Genomic DNA, 10174 nt, shown 5'->3' with positions numbered 1-10174 from the left:
GTACACATTGCTACCACTGTGCATCAGTAGTGGGGGGGTAGTAAATGTGAGTGTGGTGCCAATCAGGTGAATGCTTTATCTTGATTGGTGTCAAGCTTTGAGTGTTGTTGGAGCTGCAATCCTCCAAGCAAGTAGAGAGTCTTCCATCACACTCCTGACTTGTACTTTGTATATGGGGAACGGGCTTGGGGCGGTGGGGGGGCGGTGGGGGCGCGTAGTCAGGACATGAATTACATGCTGCAGGATTCCTAACACCTGAGCTGCTCTTATAGCCACGGTATTGTCTGGCTAGTCCAGTTTAGTTTCTAGTCAATGGTAAATCACAGCATGTTGATAGTGGGGGATTCAGTGATGGTAATGTTATTGAATTTCAAAGGGGAGATGGTTAGATTTTCTTTTGTTGGAGATGGTCATTGCCTGGCACTTGTGTAGCATGAATGTAACTTGCCACTTTTTGATTTGATTTATTATTGTCATATGTATTGGTATACAGTGAAAAGCATTGTTTCTTGTGTGCTATACAGACAAAGCATACCGTTCTTAGAGAACATAGGGCTGAAGGAAAGGAGAGGGTGCAGAATGTAGTATTACAGTCACAGCTAGAGTGTAGAGAAAGATCAAGTTAATAGAATGTAGGCCCATTCAAAAGTCTGATGGCAGCAGGGAAGAAACTGTTCTTGAGTCGGTTGATACGTGTCCTCAGATTTTTGTATTTTTTTCCTGACGGAAGAAGATGGAAGAGAGTATGTCCTGGGTGCATGGGGTACTTGATTATGCTGGCTGCTTTCTGAGGCAGCGGGAAGAGTAGACGGAGTCAACGAATGGGAAGCTGGTTTGCATGATGGACTGGGCTACGTTCACATCTCTTTGTAGTTTCTTGTGGTCTTGGACAGAGCAGGAGCCATACCAAGCTGTGATGCATCCGGAAAGGAAGTTTTCTATGATGCATCTGTAAAAAAATGGTGAGAGTTGTACCGGACATGCCGAATTTCCTTAGCCTCCTGAGAAAGTAGCGGCTTTCTTAATTATAGTGTTGGCATGGAGGAACCAGGACAGGTTGTTGGTGATCTGGACACCTAGAAACTTGAAGCTCTCGACCATTTCCACTCCATCCCAGTTGATGTAGAGAGAGGCATGTCCTCCACTACGCTTCCTGAAGTCGATGACTATCTCCTTCGTCAGTCCAAATGGATACTGTCCAGGTCTTTCTGCATTTGGACGTGAACTGCTTCAGTATCTCTGAAGTTGTGAATGGTGCTGAACATTATTCAATTATCAGCAAACATCCCCACATCTGACCTTATGTTGGAAGGAAGGTCCTTGGTTCAGCAGGTGAAGATAGTTTGGCCTGGGACACTACTCTGAGGAACTCCTGCAGTGATGTCCTGGAACTGAGATGATTGACTTCCAATAACCACAACAATCTTCCTTCGTGCTAGGTATGACTCCAACCAGCAGAGAGGTTTCCCACTGATTCCTATTGTCTCTAGCTTTGCTAGGTCTCTTTGGTGCCACAGTCAGTCAAATGCTGCCTTGATGTCAAGGCCATTCATTCTCACCTTACCTCTAGCGTTCAGTTGTTTTTTCCATGTTTGAACAAGGCTCTAATGAGGTCAGAAGCTGAATGACCCTGGCCGAACCCAAACTGAGTGTCCATGAGCAGGATACTACTAAGCAATATAAATGAACTTTATGGAGCAAAAATAAAATACTGCAGATGCTGTAAATCTGAAATAAAAATGGAAAATGGTGGAAAAACTCAGCAGGTCTGGCAGCATCAGTGAACAGAGAAGCAGGGGTAACGTCACATGGACTTGAAACGTTATCTCTGTTTCTTTCTCCACTGATGCTGCCAGACCTGCTGAGTTTTTCCAGCACTTTCTGGTTTTGTGTTATATGAACTTTACAGGTTATTTCTGCTATACAGAGACCAGACAGGCACAACATGCCCCCTTGACCTAAATCTACTGAAATTTAGGCTTTATCTGGATTAAACTGTTACAATCTGCTAAATCTCATTAGTTGTGTCTTCTTGTGTGGATGAGTTTAGGCTTATATAAAGGTTATAAGAAGGTGCCTCTGTCTTTGAATGTCAAATATCAAATGTATATTGTAAAACATGTCAGCTTTCATGACAAATATCATGTATGACTTGTACTGCAGTAAGGTCATACCCAAATCTGTTGTACCAAACTGGTAGAATGTGAATTTGTTATTGTGATTCTCAAAGTGTCATGTTCTTGATATCAACTCTGCTATTAAGTGGAGATAAATTTAACACAGCCCTTAGCCACAAACAAAGAAAACAATGTATGGTGAGTCACTATAGAGTACACCTCCAGAAAAGCAGGTGAAAAGCAGTATAAGAATTAGGTGACACATCCCCATTATGTTGGCCAAAAGTACTAGGAAAGAGGACATAAAATAAACACTAGAAATTAAAATAAATACAAATAAATGTAAAACAAAAACAGAAAATGCTGGGGGAAAAAATCAGCAGATCTGGCAGCATCTGGGGAGAGAGAAACAGAGTTGGCCCCTTTAAGGGTCATGTGACTCAATCACCCAATGGTGAACGAGCATGAAAATCTCGGTGCAGAGCACGGATGTTTGCAGTAAGAATAGAACTTAGAGCTGGAAGTGATAACATCATGAAAGTACTCTATATATTGATCTGCTTGTAAATAATCCATTATAGCAATATGGTTGACTCTTAAATGCCCTCAGGAGTAGGCAATAAATACTGGCCCAACCAGGGACGCCCACATCCCATGAACGAATAAAAAAAAGTTTGTTATACTAACTAGTGGTCGCCAATCCTTGCAATTACTACATTGACGACGAGGTAAATCAGAGCAACTCTGTTTGCAGCAAGGAATTCGAAGAGAATGTCATTGTAAAACTGCAGACTGAATCAGATCTATCCAAGCCTAAAATAAAAGAGGGAGCAGGCATCGCCCTCTTTGAAAAGCTAGAAGCCTTCAATGTGACCACTGAGAATTGGGTACAGTATGTGGAACGGGTTGCAGTATTTTTTCAGGGCTAATAGAATACAGGGGGAGGATAAGAAGAAAGTTATTTTACTCACCGCATATGGGACTCAGACGTTTAATTTGATCCAAAGTTTAACATCCCCGAGTGTTCCCAACATGAACACATTTGCAGACCTCACCGAGCTAGCAAAGAGGCATTACCACCCTAAAACTTTGGTAACATTACAAAGATGTAGGTTTAACTTGACTGGGAGGGCGCCAGGGGAGACTATTGCAGTCTTTGTGGTAAACCTAAAGCAGTTGGCAGAGCATTGTGACTTCAGGTCAGCTTTAAACGATATGTTAAGAGATTGTTTGGTATGTAATGTAAATAATGCAGCTATACAAAGAAAACTGTTGACTGAGTCTGAGTTGATTTGTAAGAAAGCGATGGAAATGGTAGAGAGCATCGAGAAGGGCACCAAGGGGTTACAAAGCGAGCAAAGCATTGAGGTCCATCGAGAAACTGGAAGTAGTAATGGCACCAGAAGTGAGGGTGTGGAATGAAGCTCGAGCAGTGAGTTGAATGCAGAAATGGGAAGAATCACAGAACAGTGAAGATTTAAGCAGCTGAGGAGTAGTACTTCTTTTGATGTGGGAGAAGCCACTCCCCAGAAGTGTGTAGGTTTAAAGGAGCAGAGTGCTTAGGTTGGAGATAAAAAGGTCATTTAAGGCACAAATGTAAAAGCCTGCAGGGTCAGCCCAGTACACAGTGGCACAGTGGTTGGCATTGCTGCCTCACAGCACCAGGAACCCGGTTCGATTCCGGCCTTGGGTCACTGTGCGGAGTTTGCATGTTTTCCCCGTGTCAGCATGGGTTTCCTCCGGGTGCTCCGCTTTCCTCCCACAGTCCAAAGATGTGTGGGTTAGGTGGATTAGCCATGGTAAATTTGTGGGGTTATGGAGATAGGGCAGAGGGGAGGGCCTGGGTGGCATGCTCTTTTGGAGAGTTGGTGCAGACTTAATAGGCCGAATGGCCGCCTTCTGCACTGTAGGGATACTATGGTACAAGCAGAGTAAATAGTCCACCCCGGTGCATAGTATGGAGGATTGTCCAATGGGGGAATGAAATGTTATGCCACTAAGCAACGTGGAAGTGGACAAGGTAGCCCCCATCACAGTAATGTTATTAGCAAATGGCTGACCACTGAAGATGGAGGTAGACATGGGCATCAGCTACTGTTGTGAGCAGGCAGACCTACCAGTAAATTAAAGAAGGAGTTCAATCCCTGAAGTTCATGAACATTGCTGCAAGGCTAGCTGCGTATGTTGAAGATGCGATAAAGATTGTAGGAACGACTACAGCTCCTGTGAGTTACAGACAGCAGTCAGCACAGCTACCGCTGATGGTGGTGTTGTGCCAAAGTCCAGGTTTAATGGGGCGTGATTGGTGCTAGGAGATTAAGTTGAATTGCCTGGAAATTTTTAAGATAAAAGAAGGGGGCCTGCACAAGGTCATTAGGAAGTACCAAGAGGAACTTGGAAAGATGAAAGGATTGCAAGCTAGGATCCATGTAGATGCGGAAACCACACCAAGATTTTTTAGGGTAAGACCTGTGCCCTATGCGTTAGTAGAGAAGTTAGGGATGGAAGTAAAATGACAGGAACACTTGGGCATCATTAGGCTCATGCAATTTGCAGTGTGAGTAGCACCTATTGTGCCAATAGTCAAATCAGGCAAGACCAAACCATAGGTAACTGACAACTGTATAGGTAACCCATCCCCAAAATAGAGGATCTGTGTGCAAAGTTGGCTGGTGGTCTGACATATACCAAATTGGACATGAACCACACTTGCCAACAATTAGAACTAGACGATGCATCAAGAGCTTATGTCACCATAAATACACATCAAAAGACATGTTTGGGGTTTTGTCAGCTTGCGCCATTTTTCAGTGAACTATACAGAATTCATTGCAGGGTTTGCCCAGAGTTGTCAGAAGGCAGGAGTGTGCCTAAAAATAGAGAAGTGCATCTTTCAAGCAGATGAGGCTTAACTTGGTTATTGGATCAATGCTAAGGGAAAGCGATTATAGGAGTACAGGCCCCTAGGAACACCTCAGAACTCAGATCCTTCCTTGGGATGGTTAACTATTATGAGCGGGTCCTCCCAATCTGTCAATGTTGCTGGCTCCGTTACATGTGTTGTTAAAGAAACGTCAAAGTTGGTACTGGAAGACGCCACAAAAAGCAGCTTTTAATCAAGTTAAGCAGGCACTCCAATCTTCAAGTTTATTAGTGCATTTTGACACCTCTAAGAAGATAGTTCTTACATGTGATGCTTCACCAAATGGAATTGGGGCTGTATTATCCCATGCAATGGAAGACAGGTTCAAGAGACCCATAGGATATACGTCAAGAACTCTATCTGATGTGGAAAGAGGACACTCCTAGATAGAAAAAGGAGGCCTAACTGTTATCTTTGGCATCAAGAAGTTTCATCAATACATTAACAGAAAACCTTTTACTATTATCACAGTACGTAAGTAACATTCGCGCCACACAAATGCCAGGCAATGACCAACACCAAAAAGAGATAATGTAACCACTGCTCCTTGACATTCAATGGTGTTACCATCATGGAATTCCCCACTGTCAACATCCTTGGGGTTACCATTGACCAGAAACTCAACTGGACTCACCACATAAACTGTGGCTACAGGAACAGGCTTGGAATGCTGTGCCGAGTAACTCACCTCCTAACTCCCCACAGCCTGACCACCATCTACAAGGCACAAGCCAAGAGTGTGAAAGAATTCTCTCGACTTGCCTGGATGGGTGCAACTCCAGCAATACTCAAGAAGCTAGACACCATCCAGGACAAAGCAGCCCGCTTGATTGGCTCCACATCCACTTCCTCCACCACTGACGCTCAGTATCAGCAGTGTATACTATCTACAAGATACACTGCAGCAATTCACCAAAGATCCTTAAACAGCATCTTCCAAACCCATGACCACTTCCATCCAGAAGGACAAGGGCAGCAGAGACATGGGAATACCACCACCTGCAAGTACCCCTCCAAGCCATTCACCATCCTGACTTGGAAATATATTGCTGTTCCTTCGCAGTCGCTGGGTCAACATCCTGGAATTCCCCCCCTAATGGCATCGTGGACTGACCCACAGAACGTGGACTGCAGCGATTCAAGAAGGCAACTCACCATCACCTTCTCAAGGGCAACTAGGGATGGGCCATAACTGCTGGCCAGCCAGCGACGCCCATGTCCCACACTTGAATAAAAAAAAGCCACTTTTAGTGTTTTTCAAGGAGGACAAAGAAATTGCACCAATTGCTTCTGCTAGAATACAGCGATGGGCACTGTTCTTTTCGGCAAATATATCTTCAAAATCAGCCAGGGGCTCACACAGCCAATGCAGAAGCCTTAGGTCATCCTCCATTACCAGAAAGCATTCCACCCTCTCTAATCCTGCAAGAGATTGTAATGGTTTTAAACCTTCTGGACTCTTTACCTGTAACAGCACAGCGAGTTAAGTGATAGAGGCCTGCTATTATCGAATATTAAATACATGGATGGTGGAATGAGCTGGGGTGAGGGCAGATGTCCGTGAAAAGGTTCAAACCTGGTTGAGTGCTCTGTCAGCCATAGACACTGGGGAAACCTTGGTTAAGGAAAAAGGCAGACATGTCAGAAACACCATTTTCAAAGATGGCATCACAGAAACAGATGAAACAGAGGCAGAGAAGCTGGGAGAATGGAATGGAGTCCTTTGATGAAGCTGGGTGTGAGAAGCTGTAGTTGAAATAGCTGTTGCAGTCGGTGAGCTTGTAATGAATCAGGTGGTCAGTCTATCACCAGAAACAGCGACAGAGAAGTCAAGGAAGGGAAGGGAAGTCGTCCATGTGAAGGTGAGAGATGGGTGGAAATTGGAAGCAAAATCAATAAATTTTTCCACATCCAGATGAGAGCATGACATAGCACCAATATAGTCATCAACGTAACAGAGAAAGAGTTGTGGGAGCCGGCCTAAGTAGGAATGAAACAAGGAATGTTCCACATAATTCACGAAAGGACAGGTATAACTGGACCCATGCGGGTACCCGTAGCTACACCTTTTATTTGCAGGAAGTGAAACAAGTTAAAGGAGAAATTGTTAAGTGACAGAACAAGTTGAGCTAGGTGGAGAAGAATTATGGTGGACGGGGATTGTTCAGGCCACTGCTTAAGGAAGAAGTGCAGATCCTGCAGAACCTCCTGATGTTGGATGGAGGTATAGAGGGATTGGACATCCACATTGACGAGGAGGCCCTTAGGGCCAGGATTGTTTGTAAGGCATCAGAGGAATCACAAATGTAGGTGGGAAGAGACAGGACAAGAGGAGAGAGCATGCAGTTAAGATAGGAAGAAATTAGTTCCATAGGACAGGAACACGCTGATAGGATGGGTACAGCAGGGCAGTCCTGTTTGTGGATTTTGGGAAGGAGGTAGAATCATGATGAGTGGGGTTGAGGATAAAAGCTGTGGAGGGAGAATAGAGACAATCCTGACTCAAAATGTTGCCTCTATTCTCTCCCCACAGATGCTGTCAGACCTGCTGAGTTTCTCCAGCATTTCTCTTTCTGTTTCAGATTCCAGTATCCGCAGTATTTTGCCTTTATCAAACTATTTTCTCCCTTGTCCATGTATCCACACTCACTAATACATTTTATCACACATTTCCACACAGCTTTAACAATTAATTGTACATAAACTGGAGAAGTTCATTATTGATTAGTAATCTGCTCCCAGCTGATCAGTTTGCTACCTAACTATGTATCTTCAGCGAGTTATATCCTCCCTGATAGTCTATTAGAATTGTGGGCCAGAGTGGCAAGAGCATTCACTTTTCATCTTGTTCTTGAAAAACAGCAACTTGAATTGCCTTTTGTTTGTGTTAGATAGTGCTAGAGTTTAGTGTATGGTATTAGGTGTCTCCAGGTGCTGATTCCCTTGTTCATATGAATTTTTCTGCAACCACTGAGATTGGAGCTATTGCCCTTTAATTCATATTTTCCATTGCAATGGTTTGGTTTTGAAAGAACCTTGGGATGGTTTATCTTATCAGTCAAAAACTTTTCAGACAGATTAACATAAATGATATGCAATATCATGTTCTGACATTTTACTGTTTAGTTTCATCTATTGGAACCTGACCATATCTCAAAGGTGCAGAGCTTAGCTAACCTGAATCTCTATTCAAATCATCCATTTTACGTCATAGCTTCCCAATGTTAAGCCCTCAATTTTACCTTCCAATGAAATCTTGCAATCCTCTTGTTCAAACACCAGTTTACAGTTTCATTGATCTGGGCCTACACTTGCAGGTACTTTTATCAGGATTTACAAAATCTTGGAAGACAAATACTAGAAAATAAAAAAATGTTTACTTTAAAATCAGTATCATGAGATTTTCACAGGGATTTTGATGTTTCAACGCACAGGCTGTTTGGTATTGAATCAACTTTTGGGAGCGAAAAACAACACCCAGGGTACCAAACACACTTCACAGCTGAAACAGCAATTTAATTGTACTTCTTTGAATTTAATGTATTTGCTGCTCACAGTCTGACCTCTGCTAGACGAGAGAGACCAAACAGAGATTAGTTGATTGTTTTGGTGAACATCTCAGTGCAAGTGTGACCCTGAGTTTCTATTCAATTATCATTTTAATTCTCTCCCATTCATACTCTGATCTCTCTGTCCTTGGCCTCCTACTGTCCCAAAATAGTTCAATGGAAGGTCAAGGAATAGCAACTCATCTTTCATTTAGGCACTTTACAGCTTTCCATATTCAACATTGAGTTCAACAATTTCAATCATAATCCCTGTTCCCCTTGTTTTAATGCAGCAGCTGATGGTAATAATTCTGCTGTTGCCAAATACAGATTCTCCAGACCTCTCTTGTTTCTTTACTTGTACTACCTTCTTTTGCATCATCATCCTTTTTGTTATTTAATCAGTCTTTCATCCTATCACTGATCTCTTTTGTTTATTCTTCCTCTCAGCTTCCCTCTGTGGAGCTTAAAATCTGTTATATCTTTAACTATTTTCATGAATTCTGATGAATTGTGATTGACCTGAAATGTTAACTCTGTTTCTCTCTCTACAGATGCTGTCAGAGTTGCTGAGTGTTTTCAGCATTTTCTGTTTTTTCCTCCCTTCCCAAAGTGCTTGGCTCACGTATCCATGCTGATTGTTACAGTAGCTTCATGTTTGAATCACTCTATTAGAAGCCACAGTATTCAAATGCCCCATATCAGTGTCACAAATTATACCCTGTATGAATGTGACAATGGTAAATCATCCCTCATCATCCTTCTTTATCTGTAGCCATCAACCGGGTTGACCAACCATGCCCCATCCACACCAAAGCCTCTCTTCCATCATCCAGCTGGGTCAGACTGCTCGAGCTGGTTGCATTCGTCCACTTTAGCATAGTTACCTCTGGAATCCCCCAAGGATCTATAGAGTCATAGAATCATAAAGGTTTACAGCATGAAAACAGGCCCTTCAGCTCAACTTGTCCATGCCGCCCTTTTTTTTAACCACTAAGCTAGTCCCAATTGTCCGCATTTGGCCCAAATCCCTCTATATCCATCCTACCCATGTAACTGTCTAAATGCTTTTAAAATCTTTGATCCCTTCCTATTTTGCATCTACATGCTGCCTTTAGTGATATCATCCAACAACACAATCATAGAAAGAGGCCATTTGGCCCATCAAGCCTGCACCGACAACAATCCCACCCAGGCTCTATCCCTGAAACCCCATGCATTTACCCTGCCAATCTCTGTGACATCTGGGAACAATTTAGCATGGCCAATCAACCTTGCCTACACAACTTAGGAGTGTAGGAGGAAACTGGAGCACCAGAAGGAAACCCACGCAGACACGGGGAGAATGTGCAAACTCCGCACAGACATTAACCCGAGGCTGGAATTCCACCTGAGCCCCTGGTGAGTCAGGCACCAGTGCTAACAATGGATAGCTCCAGATGTACACTGACAACCCCAGCCACCTCTTTCAACACCTCCATTGTCTCTAAATTGTCAGCCTGCTTTTGTTTGACATCCAGTGCTGGCTGAGCAGAAGTTACCTCAAGCCAAATATTGTTAAGCCATTATCATCAGTCCCTGCCACA

The sequence above is a fragment of the Mustelus asterias genome, chromosome 2, assembly GCF_964213995.1.
Source record: "Mustelus asterias chromosome 2, sMusAst1.hap1.1, whole genome shotgun sequence".
In the NCBI taxonomy this organism is placed as follows: Eukaryota; Metazoa; Chordata; class Chondrichthyes; order Carcharhiniformes; family Triakidae; genus Mustelus; species Mustelus asterias.
Note: the sequence above shows the minus strand (reverse complement) of the source record.